This window comes from Cebus imitator, unplaced genomic scaffold, assembly GCF_001604975.1.
Source record: "Cebus imitator isolate Cc_AM_T3 unplaced genomic scaffold, Cebus_imitator-1.0 Scaffold4, whole genome shotgun sequence".
NCBI lineage: Eukaryota > Metazoa > Chordata > Mammalia > Primates > Cebidae > Cebus > Cebus imitator.
The window spans coordinates 12686806-12698211 of NW_016107319.1; positions in this window are offsets into that span (position 1 = coordinate 12686806).

The following is an 11406-nucleotide window of genomic DNA, read 5'->3' on the forward strand; positions in this document are numbered from 1 at the left end:
AAAAAAAAAAAAAAACAACAACACAAATTCCAAAGCTACCGCAAATACAACAGGCCCTTAAAACACAGTCTGATGACACACTAGGCAGTTTAACAGATGTTACTCAAATAATTTTTTAAAACTGTATTTTCTTTTTTAAATGGTGTTTTGTTACAAGAGATCTTGAATATGTTTTGTAGGCTAAATTCAAAAATAATGCTTGAATCAGATAGTTCTTTTTCACAAGTCCAATCTGTTTTTCATGTAAATTTTGTTATGTAAAATGAGTATCATATACCAAAATTTAAATGTATGTGTCATTTAACTCTGCCTGAGACTTTCAGTGCACTGTATATAGAAGCCTAAAGGCCATGTAGGAGAAAAAGATTGAATTATTCAGATGATTTGGAAATTTTCATTGAGGTATTTTTAATCGTAACTACATATGTATATACCTATCCCCTCCGATTCTCTTAATTTTTCTTAAAATGTTAACTGGCAGTAAACCTTTTTTGGTCATTCCCTTTTCCATATAAGGAAACATAATTTCGAAGTGGCCAGATGAGTTTATCATGTCAGTGAAAAATAGTTACCCTAAATGCCACCAGAACTTATGATTCTTCGCTTCTCTGGGTTTTCAGTATGAACCTAAACCCCCACCCCACCGTCTGTCTCCCACATTGTCACCATTTCAAAGGGCCCACAGTGACTTTTGCCTGGCATTTTCCCAGATGTTTACAGACTGTGAGTACAGCAGAAAATCTTTTACTAGTGTATGTTTATATATATAAACAATTGTAAATTGCTTTTAGCCCACTTTTCTGGACTGTCTCTGTGGAATGTATTTGTGTGTGATATATGCATGTGTGTGATGGTATGTATGGATTTAATCTAATCTAATAATTGTGCCCTGCAGTTGTGCCAAAGTGCATACTCCAAGTAACCTGCCTGGTCCATTTTAACATGTACCAACCTTCTGCATTCATAAATCTTGTGACCATGTTACCATTACAAATGGAATATAAGAGGCAACATGAAAGTGGATGGGCTGTGGACTAGCAATATAGAGTTTTGTTTGTTTGGTTGGTTTGATCAAGCAGCATTTAGGGTCATATTGTTTCCTGTACTAGAACAAAAGTCATTACACTTTGAAGTATTACATTTTTCTTATCTTCAACTCAGTGTAGTAATGAAATTGCCAGATTGTCTGATGTGTCAGACTTCACCAGACAGATCACTGATAAGAAATTAGGTAAGCTAATTTGTTGGGCCATATTTTAGACAGGAACAGGTAAAATAACATCAGGTTCCAGTTGCTTGAATTGCAAGGCTAAGAAGTACTGCTCCTTTGTGTGTTAGCAGTCAAATCTATTATTCCACTGGTACATCATATGCAGTGATATATGCCTATAATATAAGCCATAGGTTCACATCATTTTGTTTAGACAATTGTCTTTTTTTCCAAGATGCTTTGTTTCTTTCATATGAAAAAAAATGCATTTTATAAATTCAGAAAGTCATAGATTTCTGAAGGCTTCAATGTGCATTTTATTTATGGACTGGTAAGTAACTGTGGTTTACTAGTAGAAATATTTCCAATTTCTACCTTTACTACATCTTTTCAACAAGTAACTTTGTAGAAATGAGCCAGAAGCCAAGGCCCTGAGTTGGCAGTGGCCCATAAGTATAAAATAAAAGTTTACAGAAACCTTGCAGGTGTCTCTTCATTTTTACATAGTTTTCCATAGAAAATGTTTGTTATATAATGCCTGTTACAAACCTCTCCTTAGTAATATCCTGCAAAGCAATTTATTATCAAACAGGTACCTCCTACCTCTATTCTCAACCGACCTATTTTGTTGTACTCAGCATTTAACTCTGTCATTCATTCCTTCATTTACCTTTCCAGTAAGTCTAACTCAGCATCTACTACGCACCAGGCATTCTTCCAGATATTGGAGACATAGTAAACAAAAAAGGCAAAGTCCTGGATCTCATAGAGCTTGCATTCTAGGAAGAAGATAGGCAATAAATAATTACAGTCAATAAGCAATATGTCAGGTAGATGTCTGGAGGAAGAGACTCATATGTATCCAACTGTTTATTTGACATCCACAGTTGGATGGGTAATAGACCATAATATATCCAAAATGAAGCTCCTGATAGCTTCCAGCCTGTACTGCCATAATATTCCTCTGCTCAGTTAAAGACAGCCCCATTTTTAAAGAGTTGTTCAGGATAAAAACTTTGAAGTCATTGCTCATTCCTTTACCTCACACCTTACAGCCAACCTCTCAATAAGTCCTGAGAGTCCTATCTTCAGAATATATCCAGAACCTGACCACTTCTCTGTCTCTGCCTCTACCTCCCTAGTCAGAGCATCATCTTCTCTTGCCAGGATAACTACAATAGGCCCCTGACATGCCTACTTGTTTCCAGCCTTGTAAACAGCTGTATTTCAGTTGGAGCCAATCTCTCCTCTCCCATATGTGATTAGTTTAGGTGGGGCTGACCAGCATCCTCTGGGAGTTTTTCCAGGAAGAACTAAGTCAGAAAGAGCTCTTTTCCTACCAAAGCAGGGATGGGACGTTGTGAGCCTAGGTGTGGCTGGACACTGTGGTGGGGCATTATGAAGAAAGTCAATCTAAAGTCTCACAAAGAAGAAGAGCATTAAAGTCCCCAGTTCTAGTTCTCCTTGACACTTTCTTGTGGCTTCAGTAAACAGACCAACACATTTACCTTTTCACCTACACTACTTAAATCTGGTTTTCTGTTGCTTGCAATACACATATTCTAAGACCATGTCAAATAAGAATTGAGTCATCTTTTGTTATTGTTAACTTAATAGATTTTATGTTTTTTAGAGCAGTTCTAGGTTTACAGAAAAACTGATTCAAAATTACAGATAATTTCTACATGCCCTCCTTTCTCCCCCTTCCCCACACAGTTTCCTCCTATTTTTTACACCTTGTATTAGTGTGGCACATTTGTTACAGTAAACGAACCAGTACTGATGCAATATTATTAACTAAAGATTATAGTTTACATTAAGGTTCACTCTGCTCGACATTCTATGGGTTTGGACAAATGTATAATGTCACATAGCCACCACTGCAGTATCATTCGGAAGAGTCCCACTGCCCTAAAAATCCCCTGCACTGCATCATTTCATCCCTCCATCCATCTCCCTCTTGATTTATCTGTTCACTCAACACAGATACCATGAACAACCATCATATTACATTGCGTTAATAGCTGGCAACAGGAAATCAGATGTATAAGTAAATAAATGCAGCGACAAGCTTAATGGTGACTCAATAGATGTCAGCATAGGGGGCTGGTAAAGGCACAAAGGAAAGAGTAGTCAAAATTCTTTTAACTTCAGTTGGTGAACCTCAGTGGACAAGTATGAGGGCCTTTGCTTCCGTAACTCTCATTTTACTTTGCATGAATGTTATGTCACTGCTAGGAGAACAGCATAAGAATAAGCAATATAGTATTGTCTCTACATTATGAGTTTTTATAAAGTCAATAAATACATATTATTTCCCATTCAAAAGTAAACCCAGTAAAATTAAAATTATCCAAATAATAAAACACAATTCCTAGATATAACTAGGAAATAGCTGAGACAAATGTCAATCTTTGACTAATCTATTACCTTTACTGTGGTTCTTAGGAGTATTACTAGTTCATGAGAAAGCATGGAAAACCTTCTATGTGTAGAGTGAAGGAAACGCACTGCCAGTCTTCCAAAACCACTCCAAGCTCATGATTCTGAGTCTTCTATTTCTTTATTTGTAAAATAACAGAGTACAGCACTGTATTTATTGATTTTACTCTATACTTCAAAGCAAAGTTAAATCAGAGCGCAAGTTCACTATATGCAGTTGAATGTTTCTGAAATTCCAGTGGGGTCTTCACATTGAAAACCCCAGTGGTTTTTTTTAAATAATCCTACATTTGGAAAATCTTCTGCCATACTTTTCTCTAAATGGTAACAAGACAAACCAGTGTCTATATTTGGTCAGCACTGATACACTTTAACTTTTTGTTTCTAAAACTGAAAGGAGACAGACTTGGGTTCCTAGAATCAGGAAAGAATCAACCATTGAAAATAACATTGTAACTGCAAAACTGGGCTTTCTCTATGAGACATGCTGGAATAGTTCATTTTTGATTTGATGAAGCCAGGACTTATTATGTCTCCTAGTTTCCCAAGCTTTTAGCATCAATATGATTAAGTAGATTCTATCATCTGTGTTTCTTTGGGGGAGGTAATAAATTAGGAACAACAGTGCCAACCCTACTTAGGATCGGAAGAGTCATGGAATCTTCCTAGAGGAATATAGAGAATTCCACAAATTTTTCCCTTTTAATCCTAAACCACAGTCCCTTTATCTAATTGATCTACATGGAACTGATCATCTTTTACTTGAATTTGATTCTATGAAAGTAGATACAATTGTATACTTGATGTTGTGTGATAGATTTGTCCCAGATGGGAGTAATGACTCTGCACAGTCTACATTGTACCACATTGTCAGCCAAATCACAGGCCCAAGGCACCTCCAGAGCACAGCTCTGACATTCCATTTTTGTTTGAGTTTTTTATTTGTTTGTTTTGTTTTGAGACAGGATCTTACACTGTTGCCCAGGCTGGAGTGCAGTGGTGCAACCTCGGTTCATTGCAGCCTCAACCTCCTGGGCTCAAGATATCCTCCCACCTCAGCTTCCTCAGTAGCTGGCACTGCAGACACATGTCACCGTACCTGGCTAATTTTTGTATTTTTAGTAAAGACAGGGTTTCCCCATGTTGCCCAGGGAGGTCTCAAACTCCTGAGCTCAAGAAATCCACCTGCCTCAGCCTCCAAAAGGGCTGCAATTACAGGCGTGAGCCACCCTGCTCAACCTCTAACTCACTTCTTTTATGCATGCTTTTTTCAGAATAAAGCCATTTCTCCATGAACTATATCTCTGTTTCTCTCAGAGTATGACTTTTAGGGTTAACTTCAATTAAGTGCTTGTGCTTCTAAAATATCCTAAAATGAGAAAACCTATTAAACATGAGCAGGTAAAGGGAATACATTTGTGCCTAATGAAAAATTAATGTCATAGGTCCAATTTTTCCTCCATGTTATGAAATCTAATAGGGTTAGGCTGGATTACTGCCCCTCCCTCTCAGTCAAGATTCTATTGGGACAAGTGGAACTCTGCTGACCAACTTAGATGTAGCAAGCAGGGCCAACCCCTGTAGCTGGGGGTAGGAGGGTGACTTCCCAAAGAAAGGAGAATTCCAGATGTAGTGGCTTATGCCTGTAATCCCAGCACTCAGGAGTTCAAGACCAGCCTGGCCAACATGGCGAAACCCTGTCTCCATGAAAAATACAAAAATTAGCCAAGCATGGTGGTGGGCACCTGTAATCCCAGCTACTCGGGAGGTTGTCTAGCTACTTGGGAAGCTGAGGCAGGAGAATCTGTGGAACCCAGGAGGCGGAAGTTGCAGTGAGCTGAGATCGTACCAGTGCACACCAGCCTGGGTGATAGCGAGACTCTGTCAAAAAAAAGGAAGGAAGGAAGGAAGGAAAGGAGGGAGGAAGGGAGGGAGGGAGGGAGGGAAAAGAAAAGAGAAAGGAAAGAAAGAGAGAAAGAGAGAGAGAGAGAGAGAAAGAAAAAGAAAGAGAAAGAAAGAAAGAAAGAGAAAAAGAAAGAAAGAAAGAGAAAGAAAGAAAAAAAGGAGAGAGAAAGAAAGAAGGAAAGAAAGAATTGTCTATATATCTTGCTACTCTTTATTTCAGCTCCTTTTTGACATTTTTAGCTCAGGTCATTTGTCAATTTTTATTAGTTTTTAAAAATAATTTTCCCTTACAAATTCTAAAAAGAATATATCAAATATATCAATAATATCTTTAAAACTCTTATAGAACAATAATTAATAAACGATCCATGTATATATGGAGGGAAACCATATATATGGTGATATAGTTTGGCTCTCTGTCCTCACCCATCTCTCATCTTGTAGCTCCCATAATTCCCACATATTGTGGGAGAGACCCAGTGGGAGATGACTGAATCATGGGGGCAGGTCTTTGCAGTGCTATTCTCATGATAGTGAATAAGTCTCATGAGATCTGACAGTTTTAAAAAGGGGAGTTCTCCTCTACAAGCTCTCTTTTCTTGTCTGTTGCCATGTGAGACATGCCTTTCACCTTCTGCCATGATTGTGAGCCCTTCCCAGCCATGTGGAACTCTAAGTCCAATATTCCTCTTTCTTTTGTAAATTGTCCAGTCTCATGTATCCCTATATCAGTAGCTTGAAAACAGACACATATGGGGATAATTATCTTGCTTATCCAGTCTTTTGCTACCCTAAACAACACTATGCTGTACATCATTGTCAAGTCTCCAGGGGGACTTGTATGATTTCTCTGGGAGATATAAATAGAACTGCTACTGGGTCATCAGGTTTGTGCATAGTCGATCCATCATTTAAGAGTTTAGCAGCTCCAGGTGTCTTGCAATTGCCCCACTTTACACTGGAACTATCGCGATGGATAGTGAATAAGTCTCATGAGATCTGATGGTTTTATAAAGGGCAGTTCCCCTGCACCTGCTCTCTTGCCTGCTGCCATGTAAGACATGCCTTTGCTCCTCCTTCGCCTTCTGCCATGATTGTGAGGCCTCCCCAGCCATTTGGAACTGTGAATCCATTAAACCTCTTTTTCTTTATAAATTACCCAGTCTCAGGTTTTTCTTCATAGCAGTATGAAAATGAACCAATACAGTAAATTGGTACCAGTAGAGTGGGGTACTGTTACAAGAATACCTGAAAATGTGGAAGTGACTTTGGAGCTGGGTAACAGGTGGAGGTTTGAACACTTTGGAGGGCTCAGAGGAAGACAGGAAAATATGGGAAAGTTCAAAACTTCCTAGAGACTTGGAGGGCTCAGAAGACAGGAAGTTGTGGGAAAGTCTGAAATTTCCTAGAGATTTGTTTAATGGCCTCGACCAAAATGCTGATAGGGATATGGATAATATCTGGCTGAGGGGGTCTCAGAGGGAGATGAGGAACTTGTTTGGGAACTAGAGCAAAGGAGATTCTTGCTATGTTTTGGCAAAGACACTGGCAGCACTTTGCCCCTGCCCTAGAAATCTGTGGAACTTTGAACTTGAGAGAGATGGCTTAGGGCATCTGGTGGAAGAAATTTCTAAGCAGCAAGGTGTTCAAGATGTAACTTAAGGGCTACTACGCATTCAGTTTTATGTATTCACAAAGATATGGTTTGGAATTTGAACTTGTGTTTAAAAGGGAAGCAGAGCACACAAGTTTGGAAAATGTGCAGCCAAATGATGTGATAGAAAATAAAAACATATTTTCTGAGGAGAAATTCAAGCCTGCTGCAGAAATTTACATGAGTATCAAGGAGCCAAATGTTAATCACCAGGACAATGGGGAAAATGTCTCCAGGGTACGTCTGAGGTCTTCAAAGCAGCCCTTCCCAACACAATTAGGGAAGCCTAGGAGAGAAAAATGGTTTTGTGGGCTGGGCCTATGGCCTTGCTGTTTTGTGCAGTCTTGGGACTTGGTGCCCTGTGTCCCAGCTGTGGATAAAAGAGGGCAATGTACAGCTCAGGTCACTGCTTCAGAGGGTGCAAGCCCCAAGCCTTGACACCATACACATGGTGTTGAGCCTGCGGGTGAGCAGAAGTCGAGAACTGAGGTTTTAGAACCGCTGCCTGGATTTCAGAGTCTGTATGGAACCCCTGGATGTTCAGGTAGAGGTATGCTACAGGGGCAGAGCCCTCACGGAGAACCTCTGTGAGGGCAGTGCAGAAGGGAAATGTGGGGCAGGAGCTCCACACAGAGTCCCCACTGGGGCACTGCTTAGTGGAGCTATGAGAAGAGAGCAACTAGCCTCCAGACCCCAGAATGGTAGATCCACCAACAGGTTGCACCATGCACCTGGAAAAGCTGCAGACATTCAATGCCAGCAGCCAGGAGATAGGCTGTACCCTGCAAAGCCACAGCAGCAGAGCTGCCCAAGACCATGGGAACCTACCTCTTACATCAGCATGATCTGGATGTGAGGCGTTACGTCAAAGGACATCATTTTGGAGCTTTACAATTTGACTGCCCTGCTGGATTTTGGACTTGCATGGAGCCTGTAGCCCTTTTGTTTTGGCTAATTTCTCCTGTTTGGAACAGGTGTATTTACCCAATGCCTGTACCCCATTGTATCCAGGAAGTAACTAACTTGCTTTTGATTTTACAGGCTCATAGGCAGAAGAGACTTGCCATGTCTCAGATGAGACTTTGGACTGTGGACTTTTGAGTTAATGCTGAATTGAGTTAAGACTTTGGGGGACTGTTGGAAAGACATGATTGGTTTGAAATTTGAGGGCGTGAGATTTGGGAGGATCCCAGGGTGGAATGATATGGTTTGGCTGTGTCCCCACCAAAATTTCATCTTGAATTGTAGCTCCCATAACCCCCACATGTCGTGGAAGGAACCTGGTGGGAGGAAGGGACCTGTTGGGAGGTAATTTAATCATGGGGGCAGGTTTTTCCCTTGCCATTCTCGTGATAGTACATAAGTCTCATGAGCTCTGATGGTTTTGTAGAGGGCAGTTCCCCTGCACACGCTTTCTTGTCTGCCACCATGTAAGATGTGCCTTTGCTCCTCCTTTGCCTTAAGCCGTGATAGTGAGGCCTCCCCAGCCATGTGCAAGTGTTAGTCCATTAAACTTCTTTTTCTTTATGAATTACCCACTCTCAGGTTTTTCTTCATAGCAGTATGAAAATGGACTAATACAATTGGGAGTTACAGTTCAACATGAGATTTGGGCACAGACAAATATCCAAACTTTATCAGTGCCTTTTTAAATAGTGCCTTATAGCAGCATCCTGGAAAGATAACCATCCAAGTGCACCATATGAACACTTTACCTTGGCCACCCTCTAGCCAGGGACACTAGGAGAAGACTCACCTAAGGCTAGAGTCAGAAGCCATCTCAGTCATGCTCAACGCTATCTTTGGGTACCAGCAGAAACATAACTATGCAAATATTTTCTATAAGGAATATTCATTGCTCTGGTGGTCAGACACACACACACACACACACACACACACACACTCACACACATATATACAAATATATACATATACTTTTTTACAATAATGGTGTTTAAATTCCCTCAATTTAACAGTTGACTATATACTATATACCCGAGTTAAATCAAAATCCTTTCTTTATATATGTATGTTTTCTTATAGAACCAATCAGATAAAATACATTTCCAAGAAGCTGAAGGTGTATACTAACTGCATAACTATCCCTTAATCTTTCATTTGACAGACATGTCCTAATCTCAAAGATGTTCCACATTAAAGAGTCTTTCTAAGTGTTCCAAATCTATGAGTTAGGGTGACTGCAAGAGATGAAGCCCCAGGGCAGTCTAATGTGCCTATCTTCCACTCCTGTGTATGTCCATGGAAATTCTATAAAACAGGAGATTGTCCCAGCCTGGGCAACATGGAGAAACCCATCTCTACCAAAAAAAATATAAAAATTAGCCAGGTGTGGTGGCACATGCCTGTGGTGTCAGCTACTCAGGATGCTGAGGTGAGAGGATTGCTTGAACCTGGGAGGCGGAGGCTGCAGTGAGCCAAGATCATGCCACTGCACTCCAGCCTGGGTGACTCTGTTTCAAAAAAAAAAAAAAAAAAAGCAGACTGTTTTCTAACTCCTTCCTTCCCCTCCCACACACTCTTATCAAGTGCTAGATTCCAAGTACACTTGGGCTCAAAATTCATTAGGCAGAAGGGACCCTGGGTTCACTATTTTCTCCATATTGTCCCCCTATTTCTCAGATCCAGTATCATTTTCAGATAACCAACAATTACATTACAAATCATAAAACTCCTTGAACTTGGTTAGGTACAGCCACCCATTTTTGTAATCAGCCCAGCATTTTTTTTTACTTGCATTTTAGGTTTGGGGGTACATGTGAAGAACATGCAAGATTATTGCATAGGTCCACACATGGCAGTGTGATTTGCTGCCTTCCTCCCCATCACCTATATCTGGCATTTCTCCCCATGCTGTCTCTCCCCAACTCTTCATCCCCTGCTGTCCCCCTCCCCTTTTCCCTCAACAGACCCCAGTGTGTGATGCTCCCCTCCATGTGTCCATGTGTTCTCACTGCTCAACTATGAGTGAGAACATACGGTGTTTGATTGTCTCAGTTTGCTGAGAATGATGATTTCCAGGTTCATCCATGTCCCTACAAAGGACATGAACTCATTGTTTTTGATGACTGCATAATATTCCATGGTGTATATGTGCCACATTTTCCCTGTCCAGTCTATCATTGATAGGCATTTGGGTTGGTTCCAGGTCTTTGCTATTGTAAACAGTGCTGCAATGAACATTTGTGTGCATGTGTCCTCATAGTAGAACAATTTATAATCCTTTGGATATATACCCAGTAATGGGATTGCTGTCAGCCCAGCATTTCATGTCTTTTTCAGTCAAAACATAGATGGATCATGGGAGCTTAATATTCTCCTGAACTATGAGGCAAAATAATGGAATCACTTCTGACCATGCATGGAATCACTCATCATTTCACCAGGTCATCGCAGAATATTCCAGAGAATATTTTGTGGTTATGCTCATGTACTCTCATCCAGAAATTATGCTGCATAGTATATAATCCTACAAGTTCTTGTCCCTGTTGATCACACAGTATGCAACAAGTTAAAGGTGGTTATCCTGATTTCAGGACAAGGAGAGACCTTATCTGACCTTACAATCTAAACTAGCCACTGAGTCACTCTATCATATCATTCTGTTTAAATTCTTTGCATAGCACATGTTGCTAAATGATAGTTCTCTTGCCCATTTAATTGTCTATTGCTTGTCTCCTTCCACTAGGTAAAGGACATGCTCTATCTTATTTATTGTGATATTCTCAGTGCCTGGAATAATTCTGGATGGTACGTAGTAAGCCCCCAATATGCATATGTGAAGTAAACTAAATCAAGGTGTTACAATACGAAATGGCAAAGGTTGTCTAAAACTTCCATGAGGCTACCTTTAATGGTCACAGAAAGCCTCCCAGGGGAGTTGATTTCTTTAGGGAAACCTACATAATGACATTTAGGTAAGAGTATAAGAATTTGATTATTGGCCGGGTGCGGTGGCTCAAGCCTGTAACCCCAGCACTTTGGGAGGCCGAGGTGGGTGGATCACGAGGTCAAGAGATCGAGACCATCCTGGTCAACATGGTAAAACCCCGTCTCTACTAAAAATGCAAAAAATTAGCTGGGCATGGTGGTGCGTGCCTGTAATCCCAGCTACTCAGGAGGCTGAGGCAGGAGAATTGCCTGAACCCAGGAGGCGGAGGTTGCGGTGAGCCGAGAT